This window comes from Mchenga conophoros, linkage group LG17 (genome assembly GCF_057382185.1).
Source record: "Mchenga conophoros isolate Kocher_MC1m ecotype Shallow Benthic linkage group LG17, M_conophoros_male_GT1.1, whole genome shotgun sequence".
In the NCBI taxonomy this organism is placed as follows: Eukaryota; Metazoa; Chordata; class Actinopteri; order Cichliformes; family Cichlidae; genus Mchenga; species Mchenga conophoros.
In genome coordinates this window covers 25,722,430-25,748,259 of record NC_140542.1, presented here as the reverse complement: position 1 = coordinate 25,748,259, position 25,830 = coordinate 25,722,430, and the positions used below count along the sequence as shown (strand labels likewise).

At 39.2% G+C, this 25,830-nt stretch overlaps 1 protein-coding gene across 1 annotated transcript in view; it reads right to left on the bottom strand.

Annotated features, from left to right (window-relative positions):
• ptn (pleiotrophin) overlaps positions 1-21,090 on the bottom strand; it is a 54,968-nt gene extending 33,878 nt beyond the window's left edge. Inside the window, exon 1 of the mRNA XM_085250871.1 lies at positions 20,935-21,090. The gene's annotated coding sequence lies outside the window, so the exon portion shown is untranslated. The remainder of the gene's footprint in view (positions 1-20,934) is intronic.
• Between the last annotated feature and the right edge of the window lie 4,740 nt (positions 21,091-25,830).

The window sequence follows — 25,830 nt, the reverse complement described above, 5'->3', positions numbered from 1 at the left end:
CCTTACATCCATATACCTCACAGATGTCAATATTTCTACGTAGTAAAGGGGGAGGATGGAGCAGGCTATCGGGAAGGGCCATTATATTCTTTTGCAACCATGGCATCATATAACTTATATAGAAACCTTGAAAGTTATCTTTGCTGCAGCAGCATGACTGGTTCAATCCATGGAAAAGGTAGCAGTTACCATCACCACTGAAAGCATGCTCTCAGACTGTTTGCATCTAATACTTAAAAACCTGCTTAAACATGGATAGAAAGAAAAACATGATCAGTGCTGCAGAGAAAGTGCACCAAAACAAAGAAAACTGCTTTCTTTTTCTTTTTTCCTGACCTTGCAAAGTGTGCTGAAATAATGGATTTATTGATGTAATCTGCAAGTGATGATGAGAAAAGTGGTGAATAGCGAAATAAACATCAGAAGGAGAGAGCAGGTTCTTTTTTATGCTTAGCTATTATGTGCTATCTAGGAACAGAATGTTTTAACCTTGGAATTGTAGTGGGGTAATAAGCAGGTCTGGCCATTTTCAACAGTTAACTACATTCAATGCATCATAATTTGTAGAACTTTATTTATTTTACTTGACAGTAAATGGCTTTTTTTGTTGTTTTTCACACTATAGTCTAAAATTGGCTCTAAAACTGACTGCTGAAATGTTCATGTAAGTCTGCACCTAAACAGAAAGCAATAACTTTGAAATCTAATTAAACTTGTCATGGTTGTTTTTTGTACATACACTAGAAAGTTCACGAATACTTTATTTTACTGCTGATACACCATGATACTAGATCAGCATTTACTTTTTTGCTATGAAGTAATCCCCATAAAAAACAAACATACAAAACTGCAATAAAAAACATATATAACTTTAATGTCTTGCCCCAAAATACTAGCTAAGTTTCACAAGCAGGTCAACCTATATGAAAGCACAGCCAATGCAAATATGACATTCTCATCATCAACAAAACACAACAAATATATTTTAAAAACCCTTTAAGAGAGTTTTTGCTCTCTTAAAGATCTGATTCACATTCACCAAGCTACACTGTCAGCTGGACTGGATAAGGCTATACATACAAGCAGTGAACGCAATCCATTTATTCTACAAGGCCTCTGTGGGTAGAACGAATCACCTCAGTGAGCTGACAGAGGTCCTAACCAACAAAGGCATAACCAGTCTGAAACCACGATGGCTGGTTTGTTGTCTGTCCACCTTGCAGAATGAAGTAAAAAGCTTTTAAACAACAGTAATGGAAAAGTCAAAAGTGAAATATCCAAACTCAGTGTATTCTAAAACAGGCTCATAAGTACTCCAATGTGCAGAAGAACTCTTTGATCACCCACACAGTGGCTAACTTTAATCCGTTTGAATTTGGTCTTTCAATACTGCAAGAAACAATCTCAGGTCTTAAAAGATTTAGAAAGTTTATCATAGCAATACCAAACTCCTTTATTTTGCATAGCCACCATAGAAACTGTTACATATAAAATCCCATTTTCTATGATAAAAAGTTTCATTTTATTCCAAAACCTCGTACAGCAACACCAAATCTATTTTATCTAATCCTACTGATCCTAACTAGCACAACCTAATGTGTTTTTTTATATTGCTATTTTATTAGTTACTTATTATAATCCCATCGTACACTTCCATCCCACTGTCTCAAAAATGGCTACAAAAAAATGCTATTTCTTGACTTTGTGTTGCCAGTTAAATTTTTTCCCCATAATTGTTAAATCTGTCCTTTCTATAAAAATAAACATAGACCCCTTCAGACCGTTGGGAATCTCACATATATAATCAGTATATTCAGAGGCATCTTTGAATGCACAGATAATCACGAATCGGAACAGATGTATCATCTCCTTTGAGAACCTCCTGTTGGCTGTGTGATGCCAAGAAGTGACGTGTTTCCCTTGTGCAGTCTGGCTCTTGAGGTAATTTGAATAATAATGACCGTAGGCTGAAAGCTTGGCACATACAGTAGGACTCCGAATTCAGCACACGGTTATGTACTATTTGCCACATGCCAAAGAAGGAGGTATTGCTCATCTCTGGATCTAACCATGATTCTAGTCTCAGATAACCTACATCTTCCACCTACACACACACCAACCTTTCCCCTCAGAGGTTTCCCACCCACTTTCCCCAAACCAGCCATCACACTGTGAGGCTGAGAGGGAGCAGGTTTACAGCCGTTGGTGGAGAGATAAAGCCCGCTGTTACCTTTATTTCTACACCGGCTGCTCCTGCACCGCATTATGGTCAAAACAACATGCTCAACGACTAAGAGTTACTGGGATTAAAACCAGACTGAGAGCCACAAATAGTAAAACAGTCAATATAGTTGAGTGCTGAAACGTCTTTTCTTGCCAAACTTCTGCTGTCAAGCACGGAAGTGCTTCTGTAATTGCATTCAATTCTCATCAATGTGTGGAGAGAATTTCTTCAAATTTGGCCAAACACTTACTTTGGCTCAAGGATGAAATTATTTGATTTTTAAGGCCACAAGTCAAGATCACTGTGATCTCATTCATAAGCTATCTGAGGATCACCTTTGATGAATGGCTTCAAATTTGGAATGAATATGTCTTTGGAGTCAAGGATGAGCTGATGTAGCATTCAAAGGTAAAAGTCACCATGATTTTGCAAATATTTTTTAGCCATAATTCAAGAAGTCACATGATTATGATTAAAATTGGATGCAAACACTCAGTATGGTAACATGCCCAGACTATCTTGGTTTTATAGAGTCAGATGTGACAATATTTAAAGAAAAGCGGACTTAGATATTAGCTAACACTAGCAAGCGTGGTAAGCAAAGTTCATCTGTTGACTATATAGGTGCCTGCTAATTAGTGCTATGTAAGGCTCCAGTCACACAGGCATAGAGACCTGTCTGTGACACCCTAGCAACAACAGGCTACTGGGAAAGAATGTGTATTCCCTAACTGCTTGTTGTAGCTACAGGTAAAATCTGTGATTGCTTTGGTTGCTAGCTGATGGTTAGCTAATTGTTGCACTCGCCTACAGTTTGTATAAAAGATGCAAACTTGTCTGAAAACACTCGTCAACTATTCACTGGAGGTTTGTGAAATCCAAGAAAGTGTGACGCAAACCGGAAATGAAGAATGTTCAAAGTCAAAGTCATGCTTCCAGTCTCCAGCAACCTGACGTTGGCAGGGTGTCACAGATTGGTCTCTTGCCCTGTGTGACTTAAGTAAGGCATACGAATAAAATTATTTCATGAAACTTACCAAAAAGTCTTCTTGAACACCCAATTAATACAGTTAGTGATGCACCAAGCAATATTATCTGTCAGGTGATTGCAAAAAATAACACGCACACACACACGCATAAACAAATTAAGCATAATTTTAAGATATAACTAAAAAAAAAGTTTTGATGAAGCAAAAAATCGGAAAGGAAATTATAGAATTTTTGGGGGGTCTAAGACTGTAAACATGTTTATTTCTGCTGCATTTATTCATTCTTATTTCTTTATTATAGTACCAGTTCAAAACAACAACACTCATCTCAAGGTGTAATTTTATTAACTTTTTTGCGACTGTTATTGTATTATATGCACGTTGTATTATATTTTATATAGGTCCAGTATGGACAGAGAGTTATATAAACTTCAAACTGACTACCGGAGATGTGCAGCCGTCTAATTTCATATGTTCTTTTGCTGATGCTTCTCTTTCACTTAGAACTTATTCCATTTTTATCAAACAAGCCAGAAACCTAAAACCTGATTGGATTGTTTTCAAACATCCAGGAAAATTTACCTCAACAGGTGAGAGCTGTTGAGAGCATTAAATCAACGCTTTTCACAAGTTGAAGCGGATGAAGGGGGAAATCATATTTATTTATATGAAAATGTCACAGATTATTACTTCATAGCTGCACTGCACACAGTTTTTTTTTTTCGTTTCATTTAGTGAGTTTGACACTTAACATTGGTACAAATTTGCATATTCCCAGGAGTAAGGCTGAGTTGGGTAAATATGTTTTGGTGCCATAAAACATGACAGTGTTCACTGTTTTACCTTCTAGTAATTCAGATTACTTTGTTGCTTATGAGTTAGGATAGGTATGAAATATAAATATGCAGCCTTAATATAATAAATAAGCAATTTAATAGCATTGCAATAGAGATAATAGTATATTAGCATATGTGTCATGTTCGTTGAAAAAAACTCACAAGTTAGATATTACTGCCAATCTGTAAAATCTTCTATATTGTGATGCTACCAACTATCCTTGTAATACAACAGAGCATCAAGATCAGCTGTTAGAAAGAAAAAAATGAGTGGCAAGAGCACTGGATATGTACTGTTGTCTGCCAGCAGAACATAACATAACGCGCATTATTTGGTGGCTATGTTTATCCAAAACATATTGCAGCACAGTGCTGGCGAGATTTTGGCAAACAGGCTGATTAAACAAGTTTTTGAATCAGTTTTGTTGAGTGTGCGTCACAGGATGCAGGAGAAAGCTATCTTCTGTTGTCGCTAGCTGTGTTATTAGCTGTGGCAAAGTCCAAGACAGAATAATCTACTTTTACACTATTGATTTAATTTGGCATTTTCTATTTTATTTTCTGGATGGCATTACTTTTTGTTGTGAGTAAGTTAGGGGTGAAGATGTGAGCAAAACTGTCAAGGGATTCATTATTGCTCTCCTCTTTACTACTCTTGCATTTTTGCAGCTCTCATCTTGCCTCTGGAGGGAAACTGTGGTGACAATGGTGCAACATTAGCTTGAAAGTCATTTTAAAGTGTGCTGTCACTGAGACTTGCTCAAGATGAAGAGGTTTTGACTGTCTGACATCGACGCGAGACAATAACAGGGAAAGTGTGGGTGGATTGTGTTTATTCACTTTAGCAAAACAAATTGTGGTGGACAGCTCTGACAGCTCTTCCCACCATTTTTTGAATATGTACTGTTGCGTTTACAATCTCAGTGTCACACTTCTGCCATAGACATGGGAGAATATATACAGTCTGTGCTATATATACGAGAAGCTAGAAAAGTACCAAGGGCTCAGAGAAGAGCTCGAGAAGATATGGAGGGTGAAGTTAACAGTGGTCCCAGTGGTAATCGGAGCACTAGGTGCAGGGATTCCCAAGCTAGGTGAGTGGCTCCAGCAGATCCCGGGAACAACATCGGAGAGCTCTGTCCAGAAGAGCGGAGTCCTAGGAACAGCTAAGATAGTGTGCAGGACCCTCAAGCTACCAGGCCTCTGGTAGAGGGCCCGAGCTTGAAGGATAGACCGCCCGCAGTTGAAATGGTACTCTCATTGAGCCCACATAGTGTGAATCAGCAGCGTTTTATGTGTATTCCTTTTGCCTTCTTGAAATAGATATTAAAAGTGCAGGTGAACAACAAAGATACAATATGGTTTCTTTGTTTTCCTGAAGCCCCGATGATTCCCTTTCTGTGTGGCAATGGAAGAAAGCCTGACTGCACATTACGAAAGCCTCACAAAGGCATACTTTTGTAAATTTCCCCCCAGGCTGAGTCTCACCTCTGATCACACAGCAGCAGCGGGCCAGGAATAGTTGCAGTCCAACATCTACGAGATGTACGTCACACATCCACAACCAGCCAAACCCCCACAAGTGGTGCATAAAAAAATAGCCTATTGATTTTTAAAATAACAGTAGTAGTCGGTCTCTACAGCCCTTTACGTCGCACCATTACTTCAATATCTGTCTAATTTCAGGGATGACTGCAAGCAAGTAAGTTTAGGTCTTTTAACCACTAACCTGTATGCTTTAGCAGAAGCCAATCAGTTGTTATTTTCAACCACTTTCTTCCAAAGACAATCTATCAGTGACCCTTTGACCCTCCATACAATGGAGATTTCACTGTTAATTAGCCCACATGCATGCAAACAGTCTGCCTGATCTCATCTCAAGTTTAGAATATTTGCTTGGTTAATATTCAGTAACAGGTTGCTCCCAGGAGATTTTAAGGCGCAGCGTTGAATAACGGTGTTCCTCTGCTGCTTTGGTGGGGGATTTGTTTCTCCCTGCAGTGTGTTCTTAATGTTTGTTTGTTTGTTAGTTTTAAAAATTTTTCCTTACTCAAATACCCCTTGTGGCTGGACCGAAGCTGAAAGATGGACAGTTGGAGTTGAGATAAACCTTGACTCAACTTTACTCTCTTCTCCGAGTTTATATGGGATTCAAATGTGTTGAAAAAGTAATGAACAATTGCGTTAAACTGATTTAAATGTCTAAATGCCTCACTTACTCTAATGAGTACCTCTGCAACAGAGATATGATTTCACTACAATCTAATTGCAAAATCTGTCACATTTGGTGCAACAGAAAATATATTATGTAAGATTTTATCTCATAGAGTTAGAAAAATATAATTGTTTACAATGCAGCACATCTGTAAAAAGCCCTTGCAAAATTACGCTTCCGTCTTAAAGGCTCCAGCATCAATCAGGGGTCACTTCTCTTGGCTATTAAAATTTTTAGCATATTCCCACTGTTATCTTTATCTCTTTCACGCCTCCCTTCAGATCACTAAATCTTTACAACATTTCTCTCCGAACAGCAGGTGGGCGTTTGAATTAGGATTTTTAGAGCTAAATGATGATCGTAATTTCTGAGTTCGCCACATGATGAGAAGAACATAACTAATTTCAGATGGTTCAGCCACAGAAAATAATCATGCATATTCAATAAAGTCTATTTTCCTTCTTAATGCACAGGAGGGGGAAAAAAACTGGAGATTCTGCTGTGATGGTGATACTGGTCTCTTTTGATTTAACTGTCAGTAGAGGGCTCTCATGATCTATCTATAATGGGTCTGACCTCTCTTGCAGTAACTGTATTTAATGACACCCACTATCAATGCCCTTTCATGGCAATACTGAACAGCACTTTTGTTCTCCAGCTCACTCTGTTTCTGACTCAAACAATGGTGGGGATGGCCTTATCATTTACCTTAACTCACCATCAGACAGTATGTGCATCTTTGTTTCCTGCTGCTCGGTGTTCCATTGATTTCCTCACTGTGCTTCTGGACTAAATTATATCCACGGCTCTGTCTCTTTACTTTGACCTCCATGTGAAGGTGTTTAAAAACCTTTTTTGTGTGTGTACAGTATTTCTCATATTGAGTGGATGACCTCATCAACTACACACTGGCCTCTTCTGGGTAAAATAAGTTATTGCCTGAAGAAAAGCAAGGGAAGGGTAGAGATGCTTTTTGAGGGAGATAGGATCATTTTTTTGTAGATGGAAGATGTCAGCCGTATTAGGGGTTCATTTAAGAATATCCTCCACGTTGATGGGTAGTTTTGGAGCATGCAGCGGCGCAGAAACGAGAAAACAGATCTTCGCTGCTCTTTGTGAACCCGTGTGTCTTCTCATCTCCCCATAACACTCTTATGGCAGGCTTTGAATTACCTGCCCTCATCCCTGCCTAAATTGTTCAAATATGTTAGAAGTTGATCAAACAGAAAGGTTTGCAGCGCACAGCCGACAGAGCTTCCCCTGTGGGCTGTTGGGGATCAGACATGAAAACAGGAAAAGAACAAAGGCTTGTCGGGACAGTTAAAAGATGTCTGGACCACAGCAGCCCATCAAAATTTATTCAGTGAAACAAGCATGAAATACCCGCCATCTGCAAGAAGCTCTCAAACATGTCAAACTCCCCTCCGGTCTTTGAGAAAATGTGCTGTCAAAGCAAGGAGATTCTTACATATGAAAACTTTACCTAATCTTTGTTTTCTCACTGGCGTAAATAAATAAATACTCCCTGCAAGTCATGTTTATATCAATGAGTACATCACAAACATTTAGTTATAACAATAATCTTAAAATTATCTCTGTATTGTTTGTGTATAATGGACATAAATATCTGAAACAGGGAAAGACTATACAAACATTTTCTCACATTAACATATAGAAACCAAGATTATAAAGACTGTTTTGATTCACACCGTCTCTTTCAAACTAACCAGAAAGTTGGGGACAAGCCAGTGAAAATACTTAAGTATTTAGTTTATGTGTGTAAGACTGACAGAAGATATGTCACCCATTGGTTTTTGAAGTCTCAGCAGAAGCATTATAGCAACTACCAACTTAGGACCAAGAAATTACTGTATTTGGACATAAGTGTGAGTTATCAAGCTGCAGCTATACAGAGATAACGATATCTGCTAATTAATCTTAAATAACAGTAACTTTTATAGTGCCAACCTATAAACATGTTTATTTCTGCTGGCATTTTAATACAAGCCTTTGGGGATGAACTCGATTTCGTGCAAGCTGAAGTGAACATTCAAGGAACTGTAGTAGTATTTTGATACGTCCATACTGACTTCATTTTTCATCCCTATATGCTGCCACTTGGCATTCAAAAACAACTCCTGATAAGGACTATCTGTTCAGCACTACCCATATGGAAAAGATATATATAAATCTTATAAAGTTTGTATCTGTCTTGTGTGAAACTTGTATGAAAAGCATATAAGTGTGAAAACAGATATAAGATCCCTTGAAAAATTATATAATGAAACTTGTATGTTTTGGATACTTACTAAAACAATGTATGAAAATAATGCGAAAGTGGCCACTTTCATGAGTAAATCATGTAAGCCTTATATGATTTACTCATGAAAGTGGCCACTTTCATGAGTAATCACATATAAGTTTTTACTATTTCTTTTCCGTATGGGTATGCAGTACACAGAACACTTCAACAAGAAGTTACTTGACGTAAACAGTCCGTTTATCTTTTCTGAGGCTGAAAACAAAGTGAACTTTTAAAGTTCTGCCTCGTGTCACTGGTATGTTCACCGCTTATTTGGCTTTGAAAACGATCAGTATACAGTGCTTTGCATTTGGCTTGCTGCTACAGTAAGACATTTCTGTGCTAATTTATAAACTCTTTTAAGAAGGCATTTCATATTAATTTTCTTTCATCTTGTCTTGCTTTTATTGCAAGAATGAATGATGAAAGTTAAGTGTGGCAGGAGATATAAATGTGATGGAAGAGACTACATAATTCAACAGCAGTTCTGTGCATTCAGTGTCATGTTTTTGTGGTTGCCATATTATAAAACTTGTCTGTTTCTTTCACCATGAAAAGAACCCAAAGATTTTGTAGAAACATGCAGCAAAGAAATAGAGCCGTTTTATCTTGTTCACTCCAGTTTGTAATGATAGTGTCATCCAGTTCCTATGCCGCCAGGCTCCACATGACCTGAAACGAATCACACGTAGAACCCAGTGACAGTCTTATTTCCAGCCATCGATGAAGCAGAGGTAATGTTATTTACTGAGAATGCACGATGGACACAGATTGGACATCCCTGATCTGTCAAGGACATGACTTTTGGCCAAAGCAAATCCTTCACTTTGATTGCATTGTCTTTTGGGCCATTTGGCACAAAGCGATCAAGTTGGTAATGGTGGTGGTGGTGGACGGGGGTTGCTGGCTAATGTGTAGCACTTCTTTGATCAAACATTGTTTCCCAAAGCTAAGTTTCTAGGAGAAAAAGGAAATCCATTCTTCAGAGTTTCTGAAGCCTTGTCATTAGTCTGACATAAGCAGAACAGTCTTGTTTTAAATAAAGAAATACATGAATTAAAATAAAATTACTAATCTAAATTTAAACACACACACACAGGCACGCACGGACGTATGCACACGCACGCACACACACTTTAAAACATCTCTGATACCAGATGGATGAAACCCCAGTTTTTCAAATAGGTACTTAAAAGACCCATCACCAACCCTAATAACCATGTAAATAACGTAAACTTCTATGTGTAAATATAATAAATACAATAAATAGTAATTCAAAGCCAAATAAGTGATGAGCATAACAGTGACACATGAGGCACTACGTTCAGTAACCTGCTGTTTAGATTTTCTGTGAGCTGCATGTTGATGAACAGCTAGCCCTAGTCTTAGAACTAGGACTATTTTTGAATGTCAAGTAGCAGCATAAAGGGATGCAAAATGAAGTTAACACGGACGTATCAAAAACGACACTTCCTTGAATGGTCAGTTGTACTTGCACGCAAAGCGAGTTAGTTCCCAAAGACCATCATATTAAAATGGCAGCAGAAATAATCATGTTTACAGGTTAAATGCCACCACTTGGGATAGGCATCAAGGGGGGCACGTGCAGCATCACAGATATCCACCGCCTGAGGTACTCTGACGTTAGCTGGAGAGGATGATAGGAATTCAATACGCAGCATCCACACCGCCTAATATATTCCACAATAAAATCGGTGGGAGCTTGTTTGTGTACCACTCCATTGATGGTTCAGCCAACTGAATGTCACTAAAGTTCATCACAAAGTCTTTAACTAAACAGGTTTCTATGTGACAGAATATTCTTGAAAAGAAAAGCATTCAGTTCAGGTCATTTACTGTCTTAGTGTTGTTTACAACACTATCCAACCCAGTGTACTAATAGTCCACATATATTAAAGAAAGTTCATACATCTATAGTCATAGTAATGGCATGGACTTTATGATAATAAGGAATGAAAATGTATACAATTTCTACTCCTTTAAAAATGCTATCCATTTTCCTGCCAAAGTCATTTAGTCTTTTTGCTCACACATACAATGCAGTGTTTACTAAAGTTCAGCTCACAGATCCATCCTATTCACCATCAACCCGCTTCTGCAGTAAGCTATTTCCATCCATCAGGAATGCAATGCGCCAGATTTTCTGTGTGCCCACCAGTGTCATTGTCTACATTCATCTGCACAAAATAGTATTTGCTACAGCTTTATTTACCAAACCATAAATGCAGCAATGCTATATGTGACACAATTTACAAATAAATAAGGGAGCCCATTTTGCTGCATGGACAGATCCAATCATTCCTATTCAAAGTGAAAACACAACTCAGAGCTGCTGTGCAAATACCAGCAGCCCTTCTGTGACACAGGCTCTGTTTGGCTGTGGGATGGGTGTAGGGTTAAGAGGTGAGCAGGGGAGTCAGAGGAGTTTGCATGGTGGGAGAGAGCGGCTCTTGCCTTCAGTCACAGCCCAGAGCATTAAACATAACCTTTCAACTTGCCACCAAGCATTGCAGCAGTCAGAAAAGACATCAAGTCCTTGTGTATGAATGGAGTGTGGTGGGACTACTGCTAGGACTCTTTTTCTTTAACATCTGCTAAGTAAGCCATTGCAGTCGAGGTGGTTTGACCCTGTCTAAAACGAGTGGCCAAAACTGACATGCAGATTATTCAGTAAGAGGTTGTTGTCTCTGCAGAGCTTATACAGCGAAATAATACATAAATGACAAGTTTCTATAATAAAAATAGAAATATTTGGCAAGTAGTTAGTTTATTTATTTCAATTTTTTGAGAAACACAACATTATCAAATAAATAAATGTAGAAACGGGAAAGTTAAATGAGAATTTCATGCACCAGCAAATTTTCATCTAATTCTCTTATCTTTGTATATAAAAAAAGTCACCAAAAGTGTAATTTCATACAAAAGAACAAAACGAATGTATACTAATTCACTTTGGTTTGCAATGGCAGATTAAACATCACTGTTTTCAGAGGCATTTTAAGTAATGACTTTAAGTAATTAAGGAATGCAAATATGGAGTTCGGGGTTGAGGTGGGGGGTTCATTCACGCTGCAGACACACCCGGTTGAATTCCCGCTAGTGTGGCTGTTAGGTTGTTTGTAGCCAGTGAAGGTTCATGTCCTTGTCATGGCAGTGACTTGCTCCTCTGTTTGGTTGCCTGTAGCATCCCCAAGCCAAGCATGAGCGATAACTGCAGTGTATGGAAAATTGGCCTTTCAAATTAAGGCAGTAGTCTAATTTTCTCCATATTCTCTGATGATTATGTTTAAAGGTCACTCGGGTACATAACTGAACTTTTCAAAGTACAAATGGCAAATGCCAGAGGTTCAGAAATTGACTTGCAAAAAAGGGTGCTGTAATGTAATTCTTAGGGTCAAGTTCTCGGGCTCTGCAGTACAACTCTACATGTTTCTTGATTATGCACAAGTGGCCAGCTAGGGTCCAGTGACAACTAAGCTCAATTCTGTGGATTTGTTTAACAATCTTTACTTTAAAAATCTCAATCAAGTATGAAGCTCAGTTAGTGGATATCCATTGTTCAAGGCAAATTTAAAATGCAAGTCTAATAACAAAAGAAGTTCACATTCAATATAACATGTACACATATCAGATTTACATTAAACCAAAGCTTTATAGCTTAATATATAAAAAAATGAATTAGCATTGAATGAAAGAGCATCCATGTCGCAATTCCAACTTTGACTGTTAAACCACATCGTAACCCTCAAACTGCTTTTTTTTTAAGCAAATTGGAAAAGTTAGGTCCTCTATTTTCAAAAATATCCTCATTTCATTGGCAATAAATGCATGCTGGTCCTCACTGAGATAGGTTTATGAGTACACACAAACACAGAGAGAAAGGGGGAGAATTAACCCTAAAGCCAGGTGCTTCTTTATAAACATCTCTGGATCTCTAACGTGCAGGTTTATTTTTATTTATAGTCTGGTTTGCTGCACTTGGCCACCATCAATCTTGCTGCCAAGCACAAGAGAAGAGGTGTTCTGAGTGAGATATACCTTATTCTCAAAAAAAAAAATTAAATCACTGTTCATGGTGACTGAACTGGTAACACTGACATACCCTGTTGTAGAAATTTTAAAAATTAATGTCACTCCTCTAAAATGTTTTTTTAAATAATTTTTTTACATTTTGTAATCGTGATAATTGCTACAGTTCTTGATAAGTGATTAATGATTAATGATTCACTGGTAAACATACAATTACCAGCAACAACTAGAATTATGTACCAAAATTATGTACATTCCCTCACACTGCCAAAACAGCTCCGATGTCAGACCTCCAAATGTGTCCAGTGATGTCTGGAACAGGGATATTTGCAGCTGATGATTTAGATTATGCTGTTGCAGAGCTGGCATTCATCTTGTTCCAGCATCCCATCGATGCTTTCAGAGTATTTGTGGACTGGTGAGAGCTTTTAATTTTTAAATCTTCACATTTACAGTTCCATTGAGGGCTACTGTTGTCTATGTTTTATATGTATGCATAAGTCGGGTTGCCTCTCCCCTCACCCCTTTTGAGTTATTTCATGAGAAAAGTTGTTAAAAGAACATTTGCTCTTTCATTTTTGTTTCTGTAAAGTGAAGAAACAGTGGTCAACTCTTAGTTAATGTATAATGATGATCCACTGCAAAATAGGGATGTTCTCCCACTCGACTTACTTAAGTTTGTTTGTTAATTGTTTTTACACTGAATAACTGGGGGGATTTCCATGAATATTTTTATACCTATTTAAATGGATTTGTGGCTGACTCAAGTTCTATATGAAATTCCAGTGTGGACACAAATGGGTTAAAAACAAAAATGCCATCTGTTGGGTAATTATATTCCCCTGCCATATGGCTCTGAATGTTTTACGTAGGTATTGTATTTGATTTTTTTGTTTGCAGGTATTTGCAGCAATTCTGTCTTCTGCAAATATCCTCTCAGTGCCCCTGTACATCAAGCACAAGAGGTTTACATGCCCCTTGAGAGTCAGGGCTCCCTTTGGGACCTGTGAAGTCTAGATACAGTACTGGGAAAGATAGGTGAAAGGAGTAGACGTCTCAAGATATCCTTTCCATAAATGCATCAGGCTGTAGAGGCCGCTAAGCTAAATTGCTCCAAGAGGTAAAGAACAGGAATTCAGACTGTGTTTTTGCTTTCTTCTTACAGGATGCAGCCTTGTACTGTACTGTCATCATCATGTACTGAACAGCATGTGAATTGTTGCTTTACTAGCCCCACTAACATCTCTAAACTCCAGTGGAGAAAGAGGGCAAGGTCACAGCCCTGGCCTAGTGTTTATGGTCAGATGGAATGTGAACTCCGGGTGAGAAGAAAGGGGGGAAGTTATAATGAGGCATCCCCCCTCTGCCGGTTGTTTGTTTGGACAGACCGGCTGTCTCACAGCACAAGCTGTGGATGGAATACTAATGGATATGACTAATGATTCTCTCGCCTCTCTCGATTTCTCCAGATTCCATCCCACTCTACTCTTTCCTCTCACTCCTCCGTCTCCCATTGCCTCTTTGTGGAAAGAAACTCCTGAGAAAAGTATTCAAGATGCTTAATTCTGTTCAAATTAACAACGATGTAAGAAACTAACATAGAGCAAGTAACAACACCTCCACCCCTACTGATCCTGCTATCTAATCACTTATTGGTAGGTGGACATAAAGCCATCCTCAGTGTTTGTAACCATGGGCCTATCTAATCCCCTCCCCTTCCATCACAGGCATTTAACTTTCCAAAACATACTTTCTCTAGAATGTGGCACCCTGAGGTAAGAATACAAAGACATCCCAGAGCTGCAGAAACTCTCCACTGGGCCTGATTAAAACCTGCTGAGATTTAGCCAAGGATTAGAAACCCCCTTTGGCATGAGAAGACTATATAAACAGTTTAAAATTATTTTTATGTTAAGTATTGACAATTTTGCCCTTCAAGCAGCCAAGTAACCACTATTTGGCCTAATAAAAAAATCCACATAAAAAAGAACACATAATTTTATTGAGTCAGTTCAAGAGAATTATATATTTTACAAAACTGGCTCCCTTTCATGTGATCACAGCACTGGTAATGTGGTTAGATTTCACAATAAACAATGCAAACCATTCTAATCAGAGAAGAGTCTAACCTCTGTGCATCATTGCCATTAGCAATCCAATTAGCAGTGCGACTGGGATAGAGAAACTAAGTGGCAGACGGTGTTCCACAGTGATGCTCACAATCAATTTAACTTTCCATTCAACATCACTGGTCACATGATGTTGAACAACAAATTCCTGCATCCCTGCGCATAAGAGCAACCTGCTCCCATCCATATCAGATTTTTGTTTTCTTCATTTTATACCCTTTCATAGTTTATGGCTTGCAAGGATCAAATTCTCACTATAGGAGCGATTATAATATCGCTAATAACTCTCTTGGCAAATCTACTTCTGGCTTCAAAGCAGCTAAAAAATCATTCTAAATAAAATGAGATTCCATTGATTGAGCCTTTACATTATAGCATTTAGGTGGAACTTTGCCAACGTATTGGCTCTATGTTATTTAATAGCCCCCTTAGGGTTTTGTGAGCCATTAAGCAAGGTTCTGTACTGGAGAGAAAGTTAGTGATGCGGCTTACTTTTATTTCTGCCGTACCTATTATCAACAGAGAAAGATTTGCAGAATAACCAGATTTTAATTATTAAAAAATGACACAGTCTCCAAGGAATTACTACTAAACTGGTGCTATTATCTAGATGTTATAAATGTGCTTTTGACATTAGCTTTGTGGTAACTACAACTAAAGTATTGCTGTTTATTGTAAAATCCTGAGTTTCAAGCTTTCCCTTCGTGCTGAGAGACAAGATCATCCTTCAGTTTATTAGAGGAATACAAACACTACCCATTCCCCTGTGCTTCACACTCTAAGGCCTGTACACACAAAAACCTTGAGTGAGGGAGCACCCTCAGGAACTGTATTCCCTACATGACATTTGCTAAACATATAGTACATCTGTTCAAGGTTTCAATCTTGCACACTGCTTGAAATATTTAACCTGTTTGAGTCATTACTTAACTGCTAAAATGAAGATATAGTTTAGTTTCTTACTTTTGCATTGTTTTATGAATTACAGTTGGGTCAAAACACATGTAAGGGCACATGTATGTAAATTGTCAGGGGCCACCTTATAGTGCCTCAAGGGGCTTGTCTGAGTAAGGCAAGAAAACCCCAAAAAAGATAGAGAACCCACGTACACGCTCTGGTGTGTGTGTTTGTGTGGCGCCGAGAAGTAGCTGTCTCCCATGTCTCACGGTTTGACTGAGACAAAAAAGGAGATCCGAGAGGTCAGTCAAAAAAGAAGTTGCGACTGCAGCAAGTTTAGATGGAGTTTCGCTCCATGCGGGAAGCTTGGCTTGTGTAGCCACAACGTTTGGTGCTGCAGGCCATCGTGGAAGGAGACAGCGTGGTGATGGGGAGTTGGAGTGAGACCCAAGCTTAGCTGTGCTTTTCTGGCTAGCTGCCTCGCTGGAAGCTAACATGTCTCTTGGAGGGCTTTAGCGACTTCACTTAATGTTGCCCATTGCTGGTCTGAGTTTGAGCACATTCTTCGGACTCGACGGCGAGAACAAAGTGAGTCAGCGGTGAACGGGTTACCCTGCCATCCAGATGACATCCTGGTTGTTCATCCGCCTTCGTTCAGCTGTATGTGAAAGCGCTGCCTTCTCATAGCCCAGTATTTTTCCCGCGCACTTTCACCTAGACACAAAGGCATGGTTTCTATTTTCTTTGCTTTTTTGAACCCAAGACTTGATTCCTCACTCCAGCTCCTGTACCTCTGGTCAGCTTAACCCCGCAGTTATCTCCTTCTCACTACAGTTACACCTTCAAAGAAGAGACTGTATATGGTTTCATATTCAAAGGCCATTTTGGGGGGTCTGACTAGTAGAAACTGGGACTATTTCCTTGTGAACATTGTAAATTGTGTTATGTTTGTGATACAGTGTTAATAATTCTAGAGGGGAGAGTGAATTCATGTAATCTGGAGACCCTTGGCCTTTAAAAGAGGGTTTCATACAGTTCTATCCTCATTTTTTTAGCGCTCTGAGAAGAATTTCTTCCTTTTATTTTTATTATTTTGTTGGTGTTGTGTGTTTTGTTTGTATTTTTGGACCCTTTCAGAGGCTAATGCAAACCAGGGGTTTTAAAACAGCGGGGAAGTGGCTGTTTCATGTTTACGTTGAACCCAAGTTGCCTTGGAGTAGGGGCACTCTAACAATCTGGTTGGGCACAGAAAATCAGAGGGAAATGATGCTAGGCTATGTTATTGTCTGACAGTACAGCGCACTCCCGGTAGTCGTCGTTTCTCGAGCTTGAATTCTGGAGCTCCTTGTCTTTACCTGCAGCAGCCACACACGTAAAAACATTCTTACAGTTGTAAGTACCAGATTTGGGGTTTATTCCCTAGCAAGGTGTGAATTGGTGTGAAGGCTGTGAATTTGCATTTTCTCCCAGAGCTTTGGTTTTTCCCGCCAACCAAACATAACTAAGAGTGCTATTTGGCTTAGGACTTCACAAGATTGTGACAAAGCTGGGTTACACAATTTGTTGTCAGACAGTCAGGGAAGTGAAAAAACACCTTCCAAAGCACTTCAAATTACATTTGTATTGTGTTTTATGACAGTGCATGCCATGATTTGCTATGAGGATAAATACATGGCTCACAAGGTAAAAACAATACCAGCAATGCTAGCACAGCTGCACAAATGCATCCAATTAAGTCTTACATCACAGCTGCATGTTTACTTCCTCAGCAAGTACAGAATTTCACACCCAGCCATATGACCTTTGCCCTATTTTCCTTTAGTCATTGACTGAGGGGCCTGGGGAGAGATTGTATTTGTGCATGTGTGTAAGTGTGCGTGGGTGGCTCTGTGACTGAGTGGAACACTAATGAGCCAACTGATTATAGTGGAAAGCCTCAGGTTTTCATTAGCTCTCAGAGGATCAAATACTAGATCAAACCAACAGCATGCCAGAGAAAGAGGCTGGCCACAAAAGTTCACTGAAAAACTTCAAAATCTGTACAAATAGCAAGATGGAAAGTTTTACCTTTTTAAATCAGATGATAAAACTTGCTTGTGATCAAAAAGAAACCAAGAAATTCATAATATGCCTCTATACTATGGACAAACACAAACACTGGCTTGTGTAATTGAATTCTTCCACAAAAAGCATTCATAGCGCTTTCATTGAGCTTCCTTAGACAACAGGGACCAACCCCCCTACAAACCTAGAGGTTTTGTACACAGCTTTGATTGTCTCACCCTTCCCTATATTGAAAGAGGTGCTGGCTTGACATCTCTGTGAGAACATCAGCATTTCCACTCTTGATTATTAACCCGACAGACCAAAAAGGTGGGCTCTTTGCAGTAACTTTGTATTGCCACAACTGCAGAAAAAAAGCTATAACAACCAACAAACTCAGGAAATGTGATAGCAAGAGCTCTCTACTCAGTGTCACTTTGACCCAGCATTTTCAGTTTCTTATGTTTTTGGTATTCTTCTGTATTCTGATTTATGTCTGATTCTTTAGTTATCCTGTTTTAATTATTATAAATCTACATTTCAGTTTATTCTGGTTTAGGGTTTAGTTCTTAGGTTTTGTTCTTATGCCCTCATGTTTAGTTTAGGTTTAGTTCTGTGCTTAGTCTTCTCTGCCCGTGTGTTCCCTCTGTGTAAAGTCCATGTTTCTTAGTCTGTGTCTTTGTGAATTGTTTCCTGTTTTATTTTGAAGGGTTATGTCTTATGTCAGTGTTTCTAGCTTCGCTCCCCCTGTCTCGTTAGGTCTAATTCCTCCCAGCTGTGTTCCCCTTCTGTCTCTAATTCCTTGATGACTTCTTCAGTGTATTTTAGCCCCGTGTTGTGTCAGTGACGTGTTGTACCCTCAGATTGTGCCTGTTTGTTTCCGTTCTCAGCGTTCATTGTTCAGTTAATGTTTTGTTCATCACCAGCAATAAAGCTCTGGTTTTCAGTTACAATTCAGTCTCCACGAGTCCTGCATTTGGATCCTCACCTCTGCCTGCCCGCACACAGAGCCCCAACAGTCAGTTTATCAAATATTTAAATGTTTAAATGCACTAAATTGCAACTATCAAGGATTAAAGAATGAGTGGTCAGCAGCAAGATTGATAGTGAGCAAACCAATACTTTTGCCTGAGAACCCAAAGTACAGGATGAGGTAAAAAATTAATCTTGAGGCTAAGTTGATAATATCTCATCCCTGCTACAGAGGCAGGGAGAATTTAACAGAGTAATGGGTTGCTTTGCGTCAACTGTAGGGTCCAGTGGTTCTAGAGTGCTACCCATATAAGGCAGTGTGAATCAAATATGCCTCAGTTCTGCTGCTTTTATTTATTTTGTTGCCACTTGTAATAACCAAACCTTTGGAAATATTTAATAGTTCGTGTTTAACTTTTTAAAACACGAAGGATTTTTTTTAACCAGATTTATTTACTTCCAAGAGGTGGGCACCAGAATAATCATTTAAGGGTCACATGATTGCTTTTTCCAGCTCTGCTTTACTGCAGATTTTACTTCTAGCCTATTGTCTTTAGAGATTGATGGTTAGGACAGTTCCTTGACAGGCCTCTCTACTGGCATCCTTCCTTTCCTCTTTTCTTCTAGTCCCTTTCTTTCTTTTCCTCCCTTTCTCCGTAGGGCCCCTGGACCCCATCAAGTCTCATTCTGTACATCCCACATGTTAGGGGTCAGTGCATACCCCACAAAAATAAACCAGTCACTCAATGTGAGGATCTTTGTGTATGTCCTTACCCCCCTAGCCTCTTTCTCCATCTCTCTCTCACTCATTTACTTGCGCCCTATAGACGAGAACTGGCTCCATTCACAGTGTTCCCTCCCCCCTGGAGCGAACTTCTCTGGCCCTAACAGAGTAATTCTATGCCTTATTGCTCCAGCTCCTTCACGGAAAACTTTCTCGTCAAAGCATTTGTAAGGATACTGAAAGAAATGAACTGGCTTTGTGCTTAAACACATTGACATATAGGTGACATCATGTGGTGAAGTCTGGGGGTCAAACGTTTAAAAAAGAAAAAAGGGCAGAATGTGTGAAATGTCTCTTAAAGGCCTCCAAGTGGCCATCTTGGAGAAAAAATGCCAGGACTCTTTTAGAAATGAAGCAGTTTTATGAGTTTGCCCCTGCTGGCTATCATCCAGCTTAATCCACATTGTGTTCTGACTTCCTACAGACCAAAGCAGGTTTCTCAAGCTCATCTCCACTTCATGTTTAATCTCCCCCTGCTCTTTCATTAGGACCACACCATGTGTTGATTCTGAAGAAATGAAGCGGACACCTCATTTCGAGCAAGAATGAGCCAGAGAAAGCTTTTGTCCACAGTAGGAATGCCCATAAGACAGAGAGGAACACTGTTTGGTCTGACTCGGGTTGCTATACCGGAGCTGAAGAAAGCCATGGCAACGCAAGCAGAAGGTCTTCTGGATCACTTAGTGCTGATACAATACAGCAGCTCTGGGTTTGTCATTCCAGTCAGGCCTGACCCAAATTACGACATCCTGGGAAAAAGTAGCCCACTTCAATCAGTGCCCACGCACAGGCAGACTTAATTTGGGCCAACACATATTTGGCTGATAGCAGTAATAAACAAAACATATGGATGTTTGAAGTATAATCACTGAGAAAGAGGGCCTGTTAATGATTTAACAGCAAAGTCTGTAGCCCATGGCTGTTGGATTACTGGGTCTTTCCAATTGTTTACACAGTATGTCTACAAGCCACTTTTCCATCTGCTGTTATAATTCTCAGCATTTTAAGCTTAATAGTCTTTTATATTTTCATATGTTTATTATCTCCTATCAACAGCCTCAAGACAAAATCTGCTTAAAATGGGAAGAACAACAAAGAATCAATTAGGACCATGTCTACAGAAGTTTGTTTTTTTTATTGTTTGTTTGGGTTTTTTTTGTTTTTTTTTACCAAAAGGCGAAATATCAGAAAAATGCACAATTGCAAAAGTGTTGTGCTTGGAGCAGAAACTTTTGCTGAGTTTTTTTTTTTTTGCAACTTTACAAAAACTTTACTTATTCCAAGTTTTAAAGCCATATGAAAACAAGCTGGATGGATACTAGCAGTCCTTGAATCCATATAAATCCCATCCCAAACATACAGAGTGAGCAGAAAGACCAAAAATCATACAAATGATAACGTCAAGTTACTGCTCTGTTAATCAGTTCAACATTGTATCACCCCCCAAAAGCTACATATCAATAAGTGTAGACCCCGAAAAGGAATCCACTTACTTTGTTTTGGAGGTCTGGTAGTTGTATTTCAGAGCTTAAAGCAATAGTTTCTCCAGGCTCTTTTCATCTGCACCTCTGCCCTGCTGCCCTGCCTCTCCAATACTATTTGTCTTTGTGGGCTGAGCATTCGATAGCAGTGTAGACTTTTTTCTTTTTTTGTGTGTCTGTTACATGGGGTGAGGGGAGGGTGATGGGTTGGGTGTTGAATGCCGGGATTCCTGACTCGTGATCAGGAGCTCATTACCCCCCAAGGTCACTCCAGGGACGCTACGGCCTGGCACTTATGGAGACACCAGAGAGAAGACGTAAGATGGTGGATGAGTGTGTGGGAGAAAGAGATAGGGGGAGAGAGCAGTTAAGAGCCAAAGTGTTTGGGAGATCTATGGGGACCAGGAGAAAAAGCTGTGAGGAAAAAGAGACGGACAGATATGTATAAGCAAGAGAAATGAGACGCTGATACAAATGCCAACAGAGAGGCAGATATTCAGGAGGAGCGAGCTAACGCTACAATAAAATACGTCTGCGTGTGACTCTGTTGAGCCCACAGAGTGAGCAAGCTGAGAACAGCAGTCCCATCAAACCACACAGTTACATAAAATATCGTGTTCATCTATGGAAAAGTCAGTCATAAGCAATCAATAGAATATTGGCAAACACCAGTAGGGCTCTGGGTTTGTCTCTGAGTGCTTTATATAGGCCAGTGTTTCCAAATAAACAAAAAACTTTTGTTTCAGGTAAATAACATATTTTCTGAAACAATAGTACCTTTAATCACTTGACTGTTGTTTATGTGGAATTTTCCAGTGTGTTCATTTTATTTTATTTTACTTATGCTAGGATTGTGGTTGCCTGACTTTTAAATGATAATTGCTAAGTCTAAACTTTACACTAAACCGGATACAACTTTTAAGGTTTAACTCTGTTGACAACTAAGTATTTTTTTGAATTATTATATTTAATCAAGTTGCAGTTTGCATATAAAACATTAAAAAGTAGCAGTGCTGTGCCTGACATAGACTTGTTCACATAATATACTTCTTGTATTTGATATTCTGCGCTCACGTGGAAAAGCATGATCAGCATCCAGATAGTGTACTCATAATGAGGCTTGTGCTGATGCAGTGTTTGCATCAGATATCGGCATAATCCTGACTCAAAAAGCTGGCTCAGATAGGAGTAATTCTTTATTTTACCACATATTAGCGGGGGGAAAGGCCAAAAAGAAGCTAACGTGCTAATTCAGAAAATGTACATTATTAGATGTGTTTATTTATCAGGTTAGTGAAGTTGTGTTAAGTGTAGTCTGACTAGCTCCCAGCAGGGATATTGTGGAGATTCTTAACAGATGCAACATCTGCGGGGTTTACCATCATTGTTTACTATCAACTAGAACGTTTTAACAAATTGCTTGAGCCACATTGCACCAGACCTCTATGGCCCATCCTAAGAGTGCTGGGTCATCTACAGGAGGTCTTGCCAGTGCGGCTGATTTGAGTGGGTCCAGCCACCAGGCACTCGTCAATGAGCCCCTCCTCCAAGCCTGACTCTAGGGTGGGGCCCTGGCAAACCCCATCTATGGTTACAGGCAAAATGTAGTCATCTGTATCCATCGTAGAGAACTTCTGAATCGCACTTAGTCTGGCCCATCACACAGGACCAGCTTGATTTCTGAGACCCTGCCAGGGGCAAATTATCCCTGACAGCATTGCTCTGTTATCACTGGAATACACAAAACCAACAAATATAATAAAGTGGCCATTCACAGAGGGAATTGTTCAAAAATGGGGGAGGAAAGAACTGGAAAGTTGACAGATTTGGTGCAGAAAGTGCAGTAATGCTGGACCTGTCATGGTGTTGAAAGCACTGAACGTGAAAGCGAATCCTTCTATTTAATGTCATCAGCTTTTCAAATATTTAATCATAAACTTGCAATAGTACTAGCAGTAAGTAATGGAAAAATCAAAGACAGTGGGGAGCCAGTCTTGTTGTGCAGAAGTGTATGGGAAAATGACCCTTTAGGGTCCTTTAATTTATGACCTCAGTTAACACTTTCCTGACAAGATTTTGGTCTCAATGTCTAGTGTCACATGTTATTGACTAAAACATGAAGCTCATTTTGTAAATTATGGTGCCCATTAAGGGCGTAATTAACAAGTCATTACTGTATCAGTCAGTCAAATCCACGCTTCCTTTGTCACATCCATTTTTAAAACACCAAGATGGTGACGGTGGAAACATTCAGCTAGAGCGCAGCAACAGGACTTCACTAACCAGTAGGTGATCTTTTATATACACTCTACAGAAAAATGGGAAATTTACAATTTAAGACTACACTTAACACATTTAAATTCAATCAATAGATCAATTTTGTTTGTTTTTGTTCTAGAACACCAGAGTGAGGAGCCTAATGTTATCAGTAATATAGTGAATGAAATTTTTTAGTCAGTAATTAGTAATTGATTATGTGTTACAGGTAACTTGACTAATAGGCTAATCCATTCATTCCCAAACATAAAATTACCAATCCTATTAAGAATTTGTATTAACAGAGTTTCTTGGCACTGTCAAGAGGTAAGGGCATCAGCGTAACTTTGTGCTGAACATTGGGGGGGGGGGGGGGTCAAGATCTCTATCTAAATAAATAAATAAATAAATCTGGGTAAATTCCCAGATGATTAAACATGCAACTATTTTGCTGGTAATAACGGAAATGAGTAAAGAAAATCAACAGCCGATTTATGCAAGATAAATCATAATTTTATTTGGGGGTTATTTGGTTGGGTCTGATTATTGGGGGGCTCATAACCCCCTGGAAATTACGTCCCTGGGTAAAGGGTGTCTTGTTCACTGGTCTTTGCATATTGTCTATGCAGTAAAGAGAGCTCAAGAGAAACTTCAGTGTGAAAACAAATCTAATGAGTTCACCACTCAATCTACATTTCTACCCTTAGGTGTTTTCACAAGCGCTGGGTAGTGACCAGAAATACACCATGAATACGAGGGATGGAAGTGAGTTTCCTCCAGCGTGTGGTCGGGTTCTCCTTTGGAGACAGAGTGAGGAGCTCAGCAATTCAGGAGGGACTCAGTGTGAGGTGGCTACTCCACATCAAAAGCAGTAGTCAGTAGTCAGACAGTAGTTTGGGATCCATCCTGGGTGAGGTACTTTGGGTATTTGGAGGAGACCCTGGAGAAAACTTAGACCATGCTGGAGAGATTGCATATCTTGGGTGGCTGGGAAGGCCTTGGTGTAACCCAGGAAGAGTTGAAGGAGGGAGGTGCACAGGCAAAGGGAGATCTGGGTATCTCTGCTTTGACTGCCACATAAGAAGCAACAAATGGCTAAATGGATGGCTGAAAATAAATCATCACCTGACCAACAAATCAGCAAAGTGTACAATTTTGCAGTCTAATCTAGATAGAATAAACAGTGACTTTTAATGGTCAACTTGAATTAGGTTTAAATCTGAGAATTGCCTTTAGAGCTACAGTGTCTGACAGCTGATATGTAGTCACTTGATTTCTATCTTTTCCTCTCTTCCTCTCGTATTTCCAGTTAAATCAATTTCAGCTCTCATTTGTAGCAATATATCCTTTTGGAAGGGGTTGTGGTAAAAAGATGTGAATACAGTGAGTGTGTTTCGAAGAGCAGATGGCTGCAGATGACCCTATAGAGCAAACCCGGCACCCTGCCACAGCTGGACAAGTCTGGATTGACAGATTACAGCACACACAATCAATAAAGTCTCCCATTAGTTCTGTCCACAATGCCCTGTGTACAATACTGATGTCAGACTGCCTCTATACTCGCTAAAGTCCCCGCAAAGAGGAATGGCCTTATATATCACATTATAAGGCTTTTTTTCCAGGCTTGAGTTATTGATTGAGTACCTGGCACAGGCACTTTCTGTGCTAGATTAAAATGCCTCTTAGCTCGAAATGAAAGCATCTCTCCAGGTCATAATTATTAGATAACCCATTTTAGTGACAGGGACTGCTGTCAAGGTGCTATTCAGTCATTGGCAATGTGATTATAATGCACAATTACAACTTTAATCGTCTTTATGCACATTCAAGAACCATTAGTTACTATGGTGAGGCTCAACATTATGAATTAAAAATAGGTGGAAAAATAACCTTAGTGACTAAAATATGCCCCAAAGCCTTTTCACCAGAGTTCTTTACATCAAGAATGAATAAAGGAGTCAGAGTTAAATATTACTTCAGTCTCTGAATAAAAATCATTAAACTCACAGTCTTTGAACATTTTCCTTTCAAAGTTGGGTTGTCATTCTGCAGCATCAATTTAATAGCTTTAAATTTAAATCAATTTCAATTTACCCTACCGTCCTTCGTCATTCTGTTAAATAGTTTGGTTTTTATAGCTTTCAAACTTTACTGCTATATTTTTAACAGCTGATTTAATTCTGACCAGTTGCCATCATTGTAAAGCCGTTTTGAATAAAGAATTTGGTAGTATGTTTCATAAATTAAACTGAAACATGACAACACATCTGTTAGATACGTAGTGCACATACCTACAAGATCTACCTCTCCATGTTTTATTTATTTTCACAGATTTTTATCATCCTAAAATTGGCAGCTTTCACGTAAGGTCTTCAGGGAGCCTCATAGCTCTCAATTTCAAGACTATAACAGATTTTTTTTTCTGATGCAAGTCTCGCTCAAGTCAAGTCTCAAGTCTTGAAATCTGCTTTCACTTGGACCAAGCAGCTTCTTTCAGGGTGATATGAAAAGTGAAAAGGTGAGGGCTAAAATTTTCATGCCGCTCGATCGCAAGCATTTAGACTTAGAGTTTTAACACCTTTCGCCTAGCAACTGAAGGCTTGTTTCGAAAGTCTTTAGAGTGTTGCTGTGTTTAAAAAAAAAATGCTGAAA